General features: G+C 34.0%; 1 protein-coding gene across 1 annotated transcript in view; it reads right to left on the reverse strand.

Annotated features, from left to right (window-relative positions):
- Positions 1-6840: 6840 nt before the first annotated feature.
- The window catches only part of LOC111624744 (atrial natriuretic peptide-converting enzyme-like), a 20785-nt gene continuing 17987 nt past the window's right edge, over positions 6841-9638 (reverse strand). Inside the window, exon 18 of the transcript XR_002756631.1 lies at positions 6841-7293. The gene's annotated coding sequence lies outside the window, so the exon portion shown is untranslated. The remainder of the gene's footprint in view (positions 7294-9638) is intronic.

Here is a 9638-nt window from a genome sequence, read left to right on the forward strand (position 1 = left end):
AACCGAAAAGTATGAAAAAATCCATTATTAGTGTAGTATATTATTATATCCCATGTAATTAGTATATTAGTATATCGCTATTAACCTACTTCGCGTTGAATTTTCATCGATGTTAAGCCTAACAAAAATTTTTTTAAATAATAATCGTCGCTATTGTAACGTTAAAAATTAGAAAATTAAGCCTCGTTTAAATACTGGCTCCCTTTCATGGTCGAATGAGTGTTGCCAGCTAAAACACGTAAAAATAATATTAAAGTAGCCAAGACAGCCAAATGTTGTAGCGCCACATCACTAGCGGACATTTGAAATTTGCCGACTAAGACGGTCGGTTAATCAGGGGTCGGATAATCGAGGCTCTACTGTACTGCTCATCTGGCGCTGTTGGTAGAGCCAAAACCGCAAAATCGATAATAGAATTATAGTGATATTGGACCTACTCTTTCCCCTCCCGACTGCGGTATTGTCGGCCCATATCCAATCTCTTTAGGTAGCTAAACAAGGGTAAACAAAGAGTCAAAAAAGGGAGAGCAAAAGTGGGAAAAACGGGAGAGAGGGACGAGAGCGGAAGGAGGAGAGTCAGAGTAGAGGTGGGAAGACGATAGAGTTAGTGAAGAGAAATGGTGAAGTTCGAAAATATTTAACTGTTTCAATTCGGTACGACGAACCGGCGAGAGGGAATCCATGAATGCAGGCTGGATTCTCTACAAGAATGTTGGAATTTAACTGAAAATTTCATTCAGAAATATTGAATAGAAACCAAGATATCAATCATGCACGTACAGTACACTCAGTAAATAATGAAAGTACTCCCGGCACTGGCGATGTACAACTCCTTAAGCATTGCAGGAAAGTTCGGCACGCAAATTTGGAAGATTGAAGCATCCATAGTAAAGTTTGAAAAAGTATTTTCAAATACAATAATAACTTACGCGATAGGTGGGACCGAGCGATAACCGCGTAAGTCGGGGTATAATTTCGCAATTTGTGTAAAATCCAAGTCGGATATATGTAAGCTAATAAATGTTCTCGTTAATCTTATCTCGTCTTTTGATTCGTTCACGGTTATAAGAAATCACCACATAGAGTCTTTCAAGTCTCCGTAAATATAACACGGAAATAAATAACACAAAATAAATTGTAGCTATGTGTCGATTCAACGCAACACGTCCGAACATGTAAGCTGAACAATAGTGTGGGGGAGTGAGTAACTAAGAGTTGCGTGGCGCTCAAACAAAAGACGAATCAACGAGATTTGAAAATCGCGTAACTCCGGGTTCGCGTAAGTCGAGGTATTACTGTAATCTAAACTAAATCGTGCGCATAAGCTTTACGTAATAATAATAACTGAAAGTGCTTCTACAGTTTTAAGCACTTCGAGAAGCACTGAAGCACTGTAGAAGCACTGAAGCACTGTAGAAGCACTTTGAGTTATTATTATTTTTCCAATCACTTAGGCATTCGAATGTTTTGTTTTTCTGATGTTTAATAGTTAAAAATGTCTGAAAGACCAATCGCAAATGAAGAAATAGGTGACTACTTCGAACTATCAGATGAGGAAGAGAATGTTGAAGTTAACGAATTTTACTTAGAGGAACGATACGTCGCGGCGTATCGTTTTCATGTATAGTCTACATTCATTCGTACCAGCGCGCCGGTACGAATGAATTGTAAGAACGCCGATTGGGGGGGGGAGAGATTTTTATTCTCTACCGTCGGGATGGTCTAGGGTTTAAGCGTATGTGGGTGGCGGTTTTGAGAGGCAGCAAAACTCCAAGATGTTTTCGATCCTAATGATTGGATGACTGATGTTTTTCTTTCCGTGAAGCTGGAGAGGAGCCCCGGGGCGATGGCATGTTAAAGTTTGGAGTCGAACAGTCACAAGATAGCGGCGAACGGAAGCACCAAGAAAAGAGGACGATGAACACTACAGGTGTACTCGACAGGGGAGTTTAGTGGAAGTCCTAGTGGAAGCCCCGTTGTCCTTGGAATCGGTGTTTTTATAAGTTTCTCGAGATCGACTTGTTGCTAATTGGACAGACTTTACACCATCGCTTTATAATTGGTCTTCCACCCGTCTCCAGGTGTACAGTACATGAAGCTTCGTAAAGTTCGCGGGAAAGGTCGGCTGGAGATGGTTTATCCGACACCATCTTTTAGACTCTGATCGCGTTTAATTGTTGACTATGACTCCTACGCTCATTTTGATATTTTTTTAGTTTCGTTTTGCTTTCTAAACTGTGTCTTAATTTTAATACAGTAGAGCATCGATTATCCGACCCCCGATTAACCGCCACATCGGTTCACCGACCGTTCTAGTCGGAAAATTTCAAATGTCCGCTAGTGATGTGGCGCTACAATATTTGGCTATGTCTTGGATACTTTAATATTATTTTTGTTAAATTTTTGCGTGTTTTAGCTGGCAACACGGCTCGACCATTGAAGGGATGCCAGTATTTATACGAGACTTAATTTTCTAATTATGAATGGTTGTTTGTTTTGTGAGCAATAAAATAATTCGAAAATAATTTTTAACGATACAATAGCAACGATTATTATTAAAAAAAAAAATTTGTTAGGCTTAACATCGATGAAAATTCAACGCGAAGTTGGTTAATAGCGATATACTAATATACTAATTACATGGGATATACTAATATACTATAGTAATAATGTATTTTTTTCATTTTTTCGGTTATCCGATTTTTTCAGTTGTCCGACCAACCTGAGTCCATAATTGAGTCGGATAATCGATGCTCTACTGTATTTTAAATTTTCTTTTTATATCTAAAATTTTGTTTTTCTTCTACTCTTTATGAGCGTCGACGTCAAAATCCGGTGTCGCCGTTTCGACACTTATATAATTTGTTTTCTTGACGATTTAACTTAAAATTTTTAATATCTTTCTTTTTGGGGGGGCTATTTCCGGGGCCTCACAGAATGTAGTCAGTATTAGATCAAAATTCTGTAGATTTGGAGAGTTTTTTAAGCAAGCTAAAAATAAGCGGATATTTCTAATACTGTACTTCTTGGGTGTAACCTTGAGTAAGTATGGCAATCGGTCAAAAAATGACTATTGGATTTTTACATTTTTGGAGTCGGGGACCTTGAAACGTCCGGGAATGAACAAAACAAATGATTTTCCCCGTGTGTATGAATGTTGGGGTGTGTGCAGGGCCACTTGTACATTGGGGCACGTGCCTTGTCGTCGGGTTGCTATTTTATTAATCCACAAGGGAATCATAAAGTTTCTTTTTATTTCTAAATTAGATACTCATTTATATCACAGAACTTTTTACTGACGACAAAATTAAAAGAAAACTATTTGTTCTAGAGGGTCGTGATTATTCGGTCGAGTACTGATGTACTGTACCGCTGTATTTGATTAACGCGGTAGCATCGAGGCACTCGATGCTACCGCGTTAATCAAATACAGCGGTACAGTACATCAACTATTAACCAACTTCGATGCCAACTACTCGATGCCAACGCTATTACAGCGTACAATACAGTAATAGCCAACGCTATTACAGTGTAAATGCGGTAGCATCGAGGCACTCGATGCTACCGCGTTAATCAAATACAGCGGTAATTAACGCAGTATATAAATACATATATACTCACTGTTTTTTTATGTACTGTATTGGCGCGAATATTACGCGATGTTTTTACGATGTCCATTTTGTAGTTTGTGCCCTATTTTTAAAGTCTACGGGTGCCGCTGTGTGGGGCATGATTTTGTTTATCATTTTGAACACCAGCAACCAGTTGTGTAACTCTTTGAAGAGTTAAACAACTGGTTGCTGGCTTTTTTATTTGGAATTTAAAGTTTTATCAGTTTGTTGTAGAAAGCATTGAAAGACTAGTGCTTACCTTAAATTATACATATATTTGTTCATTTTATTCATTCTTATATATTAAATTTCTATGCTGTAATATTTTTTATTTTACTGGAATTGAAATGAATATCTTTTAAATTTTATTTAAGACATTTTATCTTTATTCTTTACGTTTCAGCTACTACTCGTATTAAAGTGTTTTCATGTATTATTACGCGTAATTAGAAAACAATTGAATTGAAATAATGCTTCAGAAATTAAAGTAACAATGAATTCCATTTGTTAGAATTCTTTTATTGTGAAATATTCATCTTCAGTCTTCATATTCACTGCCACAATTTCTTATTACGTGTGTCTTGCTTTAAAAATTTAAAGTTTGAGATACGTCATGCCTTCGTAATTAATCAAAAGATAAGTATAAATCCAATTTTTGATAATTGCAAGAGTTATTGTTAATTTCAAATCTTTTCATTTTCAGGTTTCAAGTAGTCCAAAAGGGAAGTATGTGTCCATAATTAGCATATTGCTGACTGATTACTTATGATTTTACTTTTACTTTAGGTATGGACTTGCTTTAAAATACTCAAATGAAACTCTTCCTTCTATTATTATCGCTCCGAGAAACGATTATTTATACCTCTTCTATTGCTGTTAAAAAATTTACTAGAATTGGATTTGAAGAGGCTGCCGAAAAATAGCAATGCTCGACGAAAAAAAATTTATTTAATTAAAATAATTATTCTCATCTCTTCCGAATTCAAAAAGTGCAGAATCATCGCTTGTAATATGTATTACATACAATATATAAATATAACATATAAACATTGTTTCGAAAAGAAACCCGCCTTAGGAGATTGTGAGGAGAAGTTTGTGGGCAAACTATCAGAAGCAAGTGTATAATGTGTTGCTCGTATGATGCATCATTCGAATCTGCAATAATTGTTTTAAACAAACTTTCCAATACATTAGCAATTTGTTTTGTTTGGAAATGTGCGATCCCAGTTTTTCCCGTGATGTCGATTCTGCCTAGTCATTACGGGGTTTCTGGACAAACAAAAAACCCACGGAGAAGGGTGAGACCTTGATGATGGTTCCGTGGCTTCAAATAGAATTTATTTTCTGTCACTAACTTCACCCGGCAGAAAAAAATCAGAAATATATCTTTTTCACATTTATTCTTAGGGCCTACCAGTGGTCGAGTGGCTAAAACAACTAAACGCTGGTATTTGGTCATGGATTTGAGCCTGATCAACAGGCTGGCCACGTGGAGTTTCCGGGTTTTCTTAACGTTAGTAAAACCTAAATAGGGGAAAATTTCCCATAAAAGACCTCCCGAAAAGCATTTCTCCTCTGGCGTTGCTGTATACGAATAAAACCAAATCATTCATTCTTATTATAGGATTTTTTTTTTTACTCAAGAATATTGATTTTTAAAAAAATTGTCAAGCCGAACGTTTAGTAAAAACAAATACTCAACTTATTTAGAGTATTCTATCAGGCATAATACTGTGTATCTGACTTACAGAGAAGTCTGTTTTTTTACTTCTTTTCGGTTTTTTGTGCTCACAGTGGATCTATTCTTGCACCGGATGAAAACGAGTAAGATCGGCTATATAACTATAAAGGTTATTCTTACATAAGAGTTTATCACTACGAGTGCCCAATCTAACACATTTTAAGAATTCTTTATTCCTCTACACAATTCAAAGAATTTTTAAAATGTGTTAGATTGGGCATTCTTTGATACTCTCTTACATAAGATATCCTTTGTAAATATAAATCAAATATAATACAATATAGAAAGGTTAGAAGTACGAAATAATGTAATAATCTTAATCTTTACTGTTGTTATTTTTCACCCGAGCAACTCCGGGCTCATCTGCTAGTAGTTGATACGTTTGTATAGAACTTTACGTTTTAGGACTTTTTCCTCCGTGATTTACTAAGAGGGCATTTCTTCAGTGGCACTTTATAGCTTCATGGGTTCCAGGCGTGTTTGAATTAGAGACCTTCAGATATTTTTCTTTAGAAAATCTTTCCTTTTCGCATTACAAAACGAGTGCAGAAAATCGAGTTGAGCATTTGATAGTCGCTAATATAATTATTGTTAATATAAGCAAACATACATATATATACTTATAATCGAGTATAATGTTTGCTCATTTTTATATGAAAGTTGAGGTTGATATATTTTGATGACTCACTTGGATCTACCCATATACTGTGTGCAAATTACATAATGAACCAATTAATTGGCATTAATAAAGTTTTATAAATAAAATTAATTCTTATTAATTCTGACTCGTAAACAGATCAATACTTGTTTCTTTACATGTGTGTCTGTACACAAGAAGACTAACTTACAAAAATTAGTTTTGACTGTTTAGTTGAAAAATATTCAAGGACGAGCACAATCAATATGTTAATAATAATAAGTATTGTATATCAATGTCATCTTGTGAGAAATATAACAGTTGCAAGGCGTTTGCAGCAATAATCGATACAAATCTTACATAAATTAATTTTTTCTAGAGATGTTAAGCTTGTCTATAATCAAATATGAAGAATTTTTAGTCAGTTTTTTGAAAATTAATTCAGTTATAGCTTACAAAAAACATGCGAAAGTGTTTTCTGTTATATTTCAGATTTTTATATGCATTATTTAATCAAAATCTAAAAATCAATTTCTAGGAACGTTTTAATATCTTTGATGGCAATTTCATAGAAATAGTTGAGGTAATTTATATGTAGTGCATATATATNCGGGTGAACTAGTAACTTTTTGTCCGAGGAATTCCTGCGAAACCTGTTGACTTTTTTTTTTCTTTTTTTCTTGAACGATTCATTCGCGTTCATATTTTACCAAGTGACCTCTATCCAGTGAAAGTCCTGGTGGAAGTGAAGGAAAGAAAGGAAATTCTGGTTCTAAGTTCTAAATAAATTGTTTTTTATATGTATCAATATTGTATGTTATTATACATGTTATTATTTTCTAGCAATGAGAAAAAATTCTTGTAAAAATGTTTTATTCGAATACCATTCAGTGTCTAGGGAGAATTCAAGTATTACATCAGTAGTTTTTGGAAGAGAGGAACTCGTTGTATTTGACGATTGTTTAGGATGGAGGGAGGGCAAGTCTTTGATGTCATAAGATTGCACCTGTCGTTATTTTTCTTCTCGGTCATCACATTATAATAGTATAATAACATTTCTTTTAAATTATGTATTATGCACCAAGTGTCCCTCATTCCAATAAGAATTTTTATCTTCTAATTGCAAAATGAAAATAATCTGGCAACAATTCAGCATCGTTATCAGATATATAGTAAAAAAGTATAACTATAGAATGGCTATTCTGTGTTGAGGTGCTTAGTGTCTCTGATGCAATTTGTCCGTCATGTTACCGGAGGTTTTGGCATATTGCGCTTCAAAAGGTGACGAGTTGTGTGGCTTTCTCCTGCAATAATTAATTAATTAATTGCTGCAGCTACACATTTCACAGGTAAATGAATGTTTTTATATGTTATTCAATCTTTTTCTGGGAAAAATAAAGAGTTTTAGTAGGAATAAAATATCATTTCATTATCATCAATTTATATTATTTCTGAAGTGGTTTTTCGTTCGTTTCTAGACTAGACATGAAATCAATTGATATCAATTGATGAAATTACTTTTTATAAAAATTATTAAAATTAATTAAAAAATTAATCAATGTTATCATTGATATCTGTTACTACACGATATCAAATAATCTCAAATTTATATCAAGTTTCACATGATATGAATCAAGTGAGAATCACGTGATGTCAACTGTGTTCTGACTTTTTAAAACTTTGAAAAACATTTTAAAACCATTTCAAATCATTTCCGCTAGTTAATGGTTCTCTTGAAATAAATAAATGATGGCAGATGACTTGTCATATGTTTGTTTAATAATTCAGAAATTCTTGAAGAAAAAAAAATTCAAAAACTGTTTCAAGCATACTTCCTGATATCCATTCGCACATTTCTAGTTACACTGTTTAGATTACTGGTGGATCTTGGCTTCCAGAGATAAATTACAGTAATTAAGATCGAGTAGTTATTTGTGATATCGTCACATGTCGGGCTGCAATGTTTAATCATATTTTTTAATTTAAAATATATGCTAAAATTAATAGTGTCTTGTCCCTGTAATAACGCTTTTCCTGTTAGTAGGTCCCTGCATATCATACTTTTCCTGTTAGCAACGGAGTTATGCCGTCATCTATCTAACTCCTTACAGGGAAAAATTTTGGAATTAAAATAACGTGACTTCCAGTTTGCATCGGAACTTCATATACAGTTAATCGGAGCTTCCTGCCCTAAGCTTTCCATATCTGTCTAGCGTGTCATCTATCTAATTCCGTTCTCGAGATTAATAAAGACAGACAGATAAACAGAGGGACGACAGTGGAAATTTGTTTACAATTTTTTCAAATTGCAGCCTAATTATAATCACATATGTTGATATGCTGCGGAGAGTCTGAGGGTGAGCGTTACCATATAGCATAACAATATTAAGTCATATACAGTATATGGTTATAGTTATAAATTCAAATTCCTCCGGAAATCGAAATCTACCAGAAGTTCCCTCATTAGATATTGTTCCAATTTCAAAAATGTACAGATGAAGTTTTAAAATTGAAACACACGACGATCACAATAAGCGGTTTCACATGACTATCCTGTGAGCCAGACATATTTTAAGTTAGATAAATTCGTTCCAAAAGCTAGTCTCTGGCGGTCCACAGATTACAATAGATAGTCAACTCGTTGATATTCATGCAACTTAAGACATATAGCACCTCCGCCGGAGGGTTCCGGAACTATCAAACTTATCATTATTCTAATCTGTATTGCGGCCAATGGTAGATTAAACTGTGAATGAACTGAAGCCCTACTTCTTATTTGCTACAAACATAGTTTGTCACATTTTCACTTAATTTTCTAAAAGTAAATTGACTTTGTGGCGATTTTAAGAATTTTTTCGACCAAGTACTAAGAGAAGAAGCCCGTTATAATTTCTGAAATTACAATTATCGTAAAGAATTGTCTTCCGAAACTTCCAAGGTTTTCATAAGATATAAAAGTAATGGAACAAAGAGAAAACCTTATGCAATAAAAAATTAAATATAGATATATAATGAACGAAAATTAACCCCTTAACGATTACCTGTTGTAATTATGATGTAATTAAGCATAAAAAATACTTAAAACTGAAAATAAATGAAAGAAATGCGTTTATTTTGAAGAAAAAGCTTCGAAGTTTCAGTTCCTTTGTCTCGCCTTTCTGCGAACTTTAACACCGATGAGTCATTGTTTACACAGCTGGATGACCTTGAGAACAGCTGGAGTCGCATTTCCCGGGGCATTCTCATAGACGTCTCGGGAGGACAACAGTTTAAACTAGAGTGAATACGAACTAGGCCTATATTTTAAAATATTTTTAAAAAATTAAGATTTTAATTGCGATTTCCGACCCCCCCTAATTAATTAAATTTATATATAATAAAATCGATTAATTAAAAAAGTTAAAAAACTATCGGAGGTCTTTTTTGACATCAGAAACTAGCTTTAAATAACTTTACCGAAGGAAAATCCGTGCACTACAACTTAGGAACCATGAAATAAATTTGATAAAAACTCCCATTAAAAAACAATTAAGCCTTAATCGAGCCTTATCAAAGGCTCATTAAAATCGCGATAAAATTTTTTCGCGCGGACAAAAAATTTCGAAAAAATTTGGGGACCTAAAAAACATTCCAAAAATTGAAAAAAAAA

Source organism: Centruroides sculpturatus, unplaced genomic scaffold, assembly GCF_000671375.1.
Source record: "Centruroides sculpturatus isolate CEXI.00-Female unplaced genomic scaffold, Cexi_2.0 scaffold197, whole genome shotgun sequence".
NCBI lineage: Eukaryota > Metazoa > Arthropoda > Arachnida > Scorpiones > Buthidae > Centruroides > Centruroides sculpturatus.